The sequence below is a fragment of the Vicia villosa genome, unplaced genomic scaffold (assembly GCF_029867415.1).
Source record: "Vicia villosa cultivar HV-30 ecotype Madison, WI unplaced genomic scaffold, Vvil1.0 ctg.001989F_1_1, whole genome shotgun sequence".
NCBI classification, from domain to species: Eukaryota; Viridiplantae; Streptophyta; class Magnoliopsida; order Fabales; family Fabaceae; genus Vicia; species Vicia villosa.
Genome location: NW_026705801.1, coordinates 217727 through 227452, shown reverse-complemented (window position 1 = coordinate 227452; position 9726 = coordinate 217727). Strand labels below are relative to the sequence as shown.

At 40.2% G+C, this 9726-nt stretch overlaps 1 non-coding gene across 1 annotated transcript; it reads left to right on the top strand.

Annotated features, from left to right (window-relative positions):
• The first annotated feature begins 9046 nt into the window (after positions 1 to 9046).
• Positions 9047 to 9153, top strand: LOC131637397 (small nucleolar RNA R71). The gene has a single exon (XR_009294324.1). It is a non-coding gene; the product is annotated as a small nucleolar RNA R71 (small nucleolar RNA).
• The last annotated feature ends 573 nt before the right edge of the window (positions 9154 to 9726 follow it).

Below are 9726 nucleotides of genomic sequence, written 5' to 3'. Positions count from 1 at the left end.
CAAGGATACTTCGATGACGAGCCCCTCTTCATTTTCTAGGATAATTCCGGCTCCGCTTCCCGAGTTGCTCGAGGCTCCATCTACGTAGATGGTCCATTTGTTTTCGGTGGGAGCCGGGCAGCTAGAAATTGAGGTCATCTCGGCAATGAAATCGACGAGCGCCTGAGCTTTAAGCGCCTTCCTTCCCTCGTATTGGATATCGAATTCGGATAGCTCGAGGGACCATCTTAGCATCCTCCCGGCCATGTCTGGTCGGCTGAGGAGTTGCTTGATGGGTTGGTCTATCCGGACGACAATGGTGTGGGCGAGGAAATAGTATCTCAGCCTCCTGGCGGCCGTTATTAGGGCCAACGCGACTTTCTCTATATGCTGATATCGCACCTCGGGCCCTTGTAGGGCTTTGCTCGTGAAGTATACGGGCTTCTGTCCGTCTTCCGTTTCTCGGATTAAAGCCGCGCTGGCCGCCTCGTTTGAGACAGCCAGGTAGAGATATAGGATCTCGTTGCCATCTGGTCGGGATAGGACGGGCGGTTTGGAAAGTACCTGTTTGAGATGAGATAATGCCCGTTCGCACTCCTCGGACCATTCGAAGGTCGCTTCTTTTCGAAGCAACTTGAAAAATGGGAGGGCATGCTGGGCGGATTTTGCGACGAAGCGGGATAGTGCCGTGAGCATTCCGTTTAGTACTTGGATAGATTTTTTATTGTTAGGGGTAGGAAGTTCCGAGAACGCTTGGCATTTATCCGGGTTGGCTTCTATTCCTCGCTCGGTTAGGTAGAATCCGAGGAACTTGCCCGCCCGTACTCCGAAGGTGCACTTTTCTGGGTTAAAACGCATCTTGCCGGATCTGGCCTGCTCGAACACCCGTTCAAGATGTGCCGTGTGGTCGGCGTTTTCTCGAGATTTGACGATCATGTCGTCCATATATACCTCGAGGGTGTCGCCTATCTCTCCTCGAAAAACCCTGTTCATCATCCGCTGGTATGTGGCTCCAGCGTTCTTGAGTCCGAAGGGCATTACGTTGTAGTAATAATTGCCCGACTCGGTCATGAATGCCGTGCACTGCTTGTCGCATCTCGCCATGGGGATTTGATTGTATCCTGAATAAGCATCCATAAACGATAACAATTTATAGCCGGCCGAGTTGTCGACCAGCCAATCAATATTAGGCAGTGGGTATGCATCTTTGGGACATGCCCGGTTAACATCGGTATAATCAACACACATTCTCCATTTTCCATTAGATTTTTTGACTAGTACAACGTTTGAGAGCCAAGTTGAATAATTGGCCTCGGAAATAAAATTTGCCTCTAGGAGGTCTTTTACAGCTTTCTCGGCAGCCTCCGCTTTCTCGGGAGACTGCCGACGCCTACGTTGAACTACTGCTTTTGCGGTCGGGTTGATGGAGAGTGTGTGGCAGGCGACCTCAGGGTCGAGTCCGGGCATCTCTGCTGCGCTCCAGGAGAACAAGTCGGCGTTGTTCCTCAAGCAAGCTATGAGCTGCTTCCTCGGTGTATCCGGGATGTCTTTGCCGATCTTCACAGCTTTGTCGGGGTTGTCACCCATAGGAATGAGCTCGAAATCCCCGTCCGGAATGGGCCAGATAGGGTGAGCTGCCTTCGGCTGTGGTTCCTCGCCGTTCTTCAGCTCCTCCTCTGTGAACCGGGCGTCGAGGTCGACTGAGCTGACGTCTGCTGTCGTCTGCCGATCTTCAGGAGGGGACTTATCCTCGGCCCTTGGTTTTTTATTGGAGCTGGAGGGTGGGGCGATCAGCTCCAGTCCCTTCATTGATGCGTCGAATATCCTCCTAGCAGCTTCGATGTCGGCATTGACAGTGACTACTCGTCCCCTCTTCGTATAGAATTTCATCTTCAGGTGAACGGTCGAGGGGACGGCAATGAGTTCGGCCAGAGTGGGGCGGCCGATGATGCAGTTGTAGAGGGTCTTGCAGTCTATCACCAGGAACCTTGTCTTGACTTGCCTGGAAGCTTCCCCTTCTCCGAAGGAGACGAGCAGTTCGACGTAACCCCACGGCTTTGTGGTTGTTCCGTTGAACCCTTGGAGGTCGGAGCCCACGTAAGGAGTGAGGTGTGAGTCGTCCAGCTGTAAGGTTCGGTAGAGGTGGGAGTACATGATGTCGACCGAGCTTCCCTCGTCGACCAGGATCCGACGGACGTCGAAGTTCGCCATCCTTGCTCGTATGAGTAGAGGGATCGTGGCGTTTGAGGCACTGCCGGGCAGTTCTTCTAGGTAGAAGGTGATCGCCTCCGACTTCCCTTTGAATCTCCTCAGGGTTGGAGTCAGGTCCGTGGTGGCGCTGATCAACTCGTCGAACTTTCTCTTCATTGAGCTGATTGTGAGGGAGCCGGGATCCCCGCCGTTGGATATCAGCATGGCTGTCGGGAAACCTTCCCAGACGCTGAGGGCGGACGTCACTCCGACCGAGGGTATGAAGTCCTCAGGTCGGGTGACAGATAGTGCTACCTGCAGCGGCCTGGTGTTAGGCGAGTTGCCCTCGTCGGAGCTTCGACGGTCGTTCCTTCTAGGCGGGTCTCCTTTCTTTGTGTATTTCGAAAGGTGACCTTCTTTGATCAGCGTCTCTATGGCATCTTTAAGGTGTATGCACTCCTCGGTCAGATGCCCGTGACTCTTGTGATACTTGCAGTATTTGGATTTGTCAGTCCCCGGCCTAGTGGGATTTGACTTTGGGGGCCTGATGTTGGAGTTCTTGAACTCGGTGCTTTTGCATTCGGCCAGGATTTTCTCGCGTGAGGCGTTCAGAGGGGTATAGTCGTTGAACCGACCTGCTGGCCCCCTGCGCTCCTTTGCGTCGTGGGGTCTGTCGTCCCTCCTTTTATCATTTGTCCGGCGCGTAGCCGATTGGTCCTGGCTTGAACCCCGAGCAACGTCATTTCCCCTAGAGGCTTTAATGGCGGCAGCTTCTCCCTCTTCGAAAGAAATGAAAGCTTGGGCCCTTTTGAGAATGTCGTTCATGGAACGTAATTTCTCTATCTTTATGGCCTTCTTGAATTCGCTTACGGGGATGAGCCCTCTCTCGAGGAGGTACCTCTTCATGTAGTCGGTCGTCTGCACCTGGACGGCCTCTCTGTTGAACCTGTCGAGGTAATCCCGGAGAGGCTCGTTGGTGCCTTGGACAACAGCTTCGAGGTTTGCTTCAGATTTCGGCTGTCGACGAGAAGCGGTGAAATGGCTCAAGAAGAGTTCCTTGAGTTCGGCCCAGGAGTGGACGAAATTGGGTGGAAGATTTCTGTACCAGGTCATCGCCCCTTTCCTGAGGGTTGTCGGGAAAATCCGACATTTGATGGATCCGTGGACGATATGGTACTCCATTACGGCTTCAATGTTCCTGATGTGATCGTCGGGATCGGTAGTCCCGTCGTATGGGTCCAAGGTCGGTGGCTTTTCCATACCTCTATGAAGACGAGCTTTTCGGATGCTTTCCGACAAGGGGCTGCGGAAATCTTCCTCATCGCTGGCGCTCGGGGTGACCGAGCGATTACTTCGGCGGGTATTTCCCGACGTCTTTCCTGATCTCCGGCGGTCGTCCCTGGGGGAACGTTCGCGGGGTTCTCGGTCTTTTTTGGAAAGTCTTCTGTCCTCTTGATCGGGAGAAGGGCTCTCGATTATGGGCTCAGGCCTCCGATTTTTCTTGCTCTTCCGTGGAGGGGAGCGTGAAAAGGATCTCTGTCGGCGGGACCTTTTAGGTGGTGACCGCGAAGATGACGGGGAGCGTCGGCGGGTCCTTCTCGGTGGAGAGCGAGAGGAGGAGGAGCGCGAACGATGGCGTCTCCGCGGGGGAGAGCGATATCACTGCCTCTTTTCCAACCTCTCGATCCGTTCGCCTTGATCTCGGATGAGACGGTTGGTTCGCTGCAGCTCTTTGAGGAGGAGGAGGGCGGTGGTGTCCGCCTCTCCGCGGGCATCGTCTGCATCCCGATGGTGCTCGTGGCGAGCCCTCGGTCTATCGGGCGAGCGGGTGAAGGAGGAGGCGGTCTGCCCATCTCTGTGGTCAGTCTCATGTTGGACGCGAGTCAGCTGTTGCCCGGAATGGGTTTGGAGCTGCTCGGGGGTCCGATTGTTCCGAGCTGGTTCCTCTTCGTTGTTATGAGGCTGGGGATGCTCGGTCCGGTTGTTATGAGCTTGCTCATCTCCATTGTTCTGAGCCTGCTCGATGTGCTGAGGTCGGGGCCTTCTGGCGGACGGGGGGGTCTCATGACCTGACCTCCCATGCCCCTCAGAAGTGTGTTGTCGTCCCCCCCGTCGGTGTCGAGCCAGAGTGGATTCCTCGATCATATCCTGGAGCTCGAAAGGGTCGGGAGTTGGGATGGTGACATTGTTGTTGCCGGCCATGACGATCGTAGGATGCGTTAGCTTTGATCTTTGTTCTTTAAAGAAGGGGGAGCTTAGTTCCCACAGACGGCGCCACTGATCGTACCTGATCAGAAGAGTCGTCAAGGTCTGCTTGGATGCTGGTCTTCGTGAAGTGAAAGGGGGGGTGTACCTGCAAGGTACTCCGATGCCAAAGTGAGTAGAGGAGCAAAGGAGAGCAAGTACAAGCAAAGGTTAGAAGTGAATTGAATACCTGACCCTCTACTGAGAGAGGGTATTTATAGCCCCCAGCGCTGGGCCATGATCACGCTAGTGGGCTGGATTCCCAGGCCCAACTAGGAGACTGCCAGGTTTCCTGGGCGGAAATATCGGAGGTGCGTGATGCCCTCTGTCCTGGTTAACCGCTCCGGAATCCAAGGGAGACGCGGAGGATTGGATATGAAGGAGTCCTGCGAGGAGCAGGGTCCTCGGCGAGGAGGGCGCTCGCGGAGAGCATGGTCCTCGGCAGGGATGTCAGCGGGGAGCACCCATGCCGAGCAAGGAGGTGACGAGCACCATTTCACATGGTGGAGGGTGCAACCTGGTTTAGGCCTCGAAGGTCCAGCGGGCCGAAGCTGCATTGGGCCTAATTCTTGGCCCAGTCCAGAACAGTTATATAAATTAAATATTATGAAAGTTTGCTAATTACCAATGTGGTCAAACTTGAAAGTTTAATTGATTTTATAATAGAATGTTAAACTTGTAAGTTTGCTAATCATCAATTATGAATGCTAAAATTTTTAAATAATTTTGAGTTAATTAAAAGTTTATTGTTATAAGACATTTTTTAATCGGTCAAAGGTTGATTAATAAATTATGAATAAATTATTGTTCTAATTTATTATTAAAAAAAGAGTTTATAATTTTTCTCAAAATCATTCAATTTTCCTATTTAGATTAGTTTGAACGATTATATGATAAAATGTGACATCTCAAAAAAAAAACAAAAGGTTAATTAAATCAATCAATATTCCTTGTTGTCTTAACTTATCCGTCGGGTTATCCAACAATCAAGCTACTAAAAAAGATTCCCTCTATGTTATGAGTCAAAAAACAAGAAAATGATTTCCACCAATCAGTTGGTTTAATTACCTAGGAATTGTTTTGATGACCACAAGTCCACAATATAATGAATTTTCCAACTTGTAATTTGAACCAAATGAGATGGCAAATCATTTTACCGAATATGCATCACAACAAACAAAAAACAAAAAAGACTTGAAAATGAATGCTTACTCTTCTTGACTTTAAACTCGTTTGGAAGCAGACGTCTACCCGTGCGATGCACGATAAATTTTATTAAATTGTTATTTATAATTATTATAATTTAAAGAAATCGTGTCGAATATATTGCTATAAATATTTTCAAGAATAATTATGCTTTTGATTAGAATATAAAATAATTGTTTTGAAATTTACAAAATTTATATAATATTTTCCACCCTTTTGATTGAAAAGGTAAATGAAGTAAAATAGAGGTAAATAAATGTAAAATTTAGAATAAAGAATAATGTCACACACCTTAAGATGTTAGAATAAAATAACTAATTGTAATACCTTAAGTGGTATTTATATTTTGACATTTATTCGTAGTTATCAATAATTTTAAATTATTTTTTATGTCATTTTTAAAATTACAACATATAATTGTGCATGTGAGAAAAAAATTATGCAAGATAAATAAATTGTGCTAGTTCATTCCACCACAAACTATTGTAATGACCACTCTTAAAAAATTGGGTCAAATTCAATTAAGTCTAAATTATTTGTGTCATTATGTTTGACTTCCGAAAACATCTTCAACCATTTCTTTAGAAAAAAGTATAACTTAAAATTAGTACCTACAAAAAAAAACATTATAAAAATTAACAAACAACAATTGAATTAAGAATTGAAGAAATAAGAAATCAAATTTCTTTACCAAAAAGTATAGTTTGTAATAACTTAAAATTTGTACCTACATAAAAATCATGATAAAAAAAATTAGCAAACAACAGTAAAATTAAGAATTGAAGGAATAAGAAATAAAAAATAAAAACAAATCACAATAATAATAATAATAGTAATAATAATAATAATAATAATAATAATAATAATAATAATAATAATAATAATAATAATAATAATAATAATAATAATAATAAAGAAGAGAAAGAATGAAGAATAAACTTCAACAAAGAAAAACACAACAATGTTATAAATAACATATATGCTAGTAGTGTTAAAATAATGAAGAATAAATATGCAAAAAGATAATAAAAAATTTCAACAGTAAAAAACACAATATATATTTTAAACTATATAAAATAGTACAAATTTGTTTGTGTGTTGAAAATACTAACTGAATAATTAAAGAAAGAAAGTAATGAAGAATAAATATGCAAAAAGAAAATTGCATGAACAACTCTCATAGGAGAAAATAATTAATAATGAATTTGCACAAAGAAAATTGTGTGAAGAACTCTTCTTCCAAAAAAAAAAATTGTGTGAAGAACTTCCATTGAGAAGAATTTATATGTGAAAGTAAATTTATAGTTATTTTAGAGGAAATTGATAATTAATGATGAGCGGTGGTTATTTTTGAGGAAATTGATAATTAGTGATGAGCGATGTGGTTTAGTAGATTAATTGAGATGAATTTATATGTGAAAGTAAATTTCATATAAGATAAACTTTAATATATAAGATAAGAGAGAAATAGTCATAATAATAATAATAATAATAATAATAATAATAATAATAATAATAATAATAATAAATTAGTAAACGAATATTTTATAAATTAATTGATTTAATAAATAAACATTAAAAAGATAGTTAGTAGTGAGATAAAAGTAATGGAACAAAAATAGGTAGTTATACGATAAACAATAATAAATAAATACACGAAAATACAAAATTATCCTCAGTTTTGGCGCCAAAAATTACTTAAGAGATTTAACAACTTTAATTAATAAGATTTGCTTCCATTTATAAAAATATCAAATACTATCGCTCTCTTCGTGTTTATAAGATCCTCTTGAGTTTTTTTCTTGTCTCTTTTATAAGATTCTCTTTAACTTTTAAAATGTATTAATTATTTGTTTTCAAACACACCTCTAATTATATCACATCTTTATTTGCAATCAATAATAAATATACACGTATGAAAATCAATTATTTCTCTCTCCTAAAAATAAATTTATAAAATTATACAAATAATCAGTAAATTTAATACTCTAACCAACTTTATTAATTAGCGTAATTTATCTACGAAATCTTATATTTAGGGACGGAGGTAGTAATATATAGGTATATAGTTTTAATAATATTATCCATTTAATGATTTTTTTAAACTAAAAATATTGCAAAATTTTAATAATTGTCCATGTTAATATAATTGAAGTATCCTTGTCAACCAAATGCGAATGAGTTAAAATACTTTGTGTTGTGGTTCGGAAAAGGCGTTTATGTGGCTTTACGTGCTTAACAACTATAATAAATTTTGATGATGACAAAGAAAATAAATGGTCAAGGAGAATAAATGATCAAGATGTGGAGTAAGTTATATATATATATATATATATATATATATATATATATATATATATATATATATATATATATATATATATATATATATATATATATTAAAGATTTTATAGATCTCAAATATTTTCTAGGGCTGGAATTAGCCAGTGGTGCAGAACGTATTTTTCTTTTTTAAGAAAAATATGACATGGTAAACTGCAAACCATGCAATTTTTCTATGGAGTAAAACCACACATTTCTATCTAAAGATTCTGGTTTTTATTCAAATTCTCCACAATAAAGCTATCTCTTAATTGTTTGATTTATTTAATAATTCCTAGACCATAAACTACTTATTCATTGCATGTATTAAGTCAACAACTGCAAACTCCATGTGTCAAGAACATTCAGAAGCCGCTAATCTCGATCATCTAGAATTTAAAAAATTATGTTTTCCAATTTAAAATGTTAAAAATTATGTTTTCCAGTTTAAAATTTTAAAAATCATGTTTTCCGTTGAATATGCTGTGATTACTTTTTTATTAAAGCATTATGGGACTTTCATCTAATTTTTTATAATATTTGACGTATACGGTCATTATTTTATTTTCATTGACAACTGTGTATTTTATCTATTGTATGTTTGTCTATAACTATATAAATAAATATTATGAAAGTTTGCTAATTACCAATGTGGTCAAACTTGTAAGTTTATTTGAATTTATCATACAATGTTAAACTTGTAAGTTTGCTAATCATCAATTATGAATGCTAAAATTTTTAAATAATTTTGAGTTAATTAAAAGTTTATTGTTATAAGACATTTTTTAATCTGTCAAAGGTTGATTAATTATTGTTATAACATAATTTCAGACCGATCTCCATATTTAGGAGGCTTGAGGAAACAGGATATGATACCGATTTTGCAAAAAATCTCCCAAGTCTTCTCAACCTAGACTCTCTTTCTTCATAGCCTTTATACTTTCTAATCATGCTACAGATTTCAAGTCTTTTCAAAATTTCACAAGGGGTTTAAGTATCGGGTAAACTTAATAACAAGTAGAAAATCATGCATAAAAGACTCGACAACACATGCATAACACTCAATATATACACTACACTAAATGGTGTGAAAAACCACTTCTCTACACTGTGATGCAGACAAATCCTCATCATATCTTTATACATCTTCTAGGCTTCAAAAAGGCACTCGCCATCTTTCGGTCTGAAACAATTTATTTGGCTTCGTAGCATAACTGTTTTACTTGGAGAGAAATAATATGCAAAGTATGCATTTTCAGTTTATTCTATGTAGTGATGAAATTTGATGACGGGGACTACATCTAAGCTCTGGTTCAGTCCCTCATGAAGTTCGAGTACTTGGCATACAATCAATGAAATGGGGAAATAACAAAAACTTCCTTAGTTTATACAACGCAACAACGATGTTACGATATTTACTAACCTAGTGATCTCCAGCAACGACGCCAAAAAGTTGATAGCTCCGCAAGTGCACGGAAATATCATAGTAATATAAAAGAATGTCGAACCCACATAGACCAATTATCAAATGTGTCGTTATCTATCATTTCTATGTAAATCTAAGGCTATCGATAACAATTTTGGATGCCGAAGAAATATAGTAAGCTAGTTTTAAGAATTAATATAAAGAAGGAGACCGGAATGCGGCCCTCATCGACCAAAAATACTCACGAAATTTTATTTTTTTATAACTAAATTCAGATAATTTTTTCTCATAAGAAAATAATTAATTTAAAGGAGCCGTTTTCTTTCGCATAACCGAAATCGGCTTCTAGCCAAAAGTCT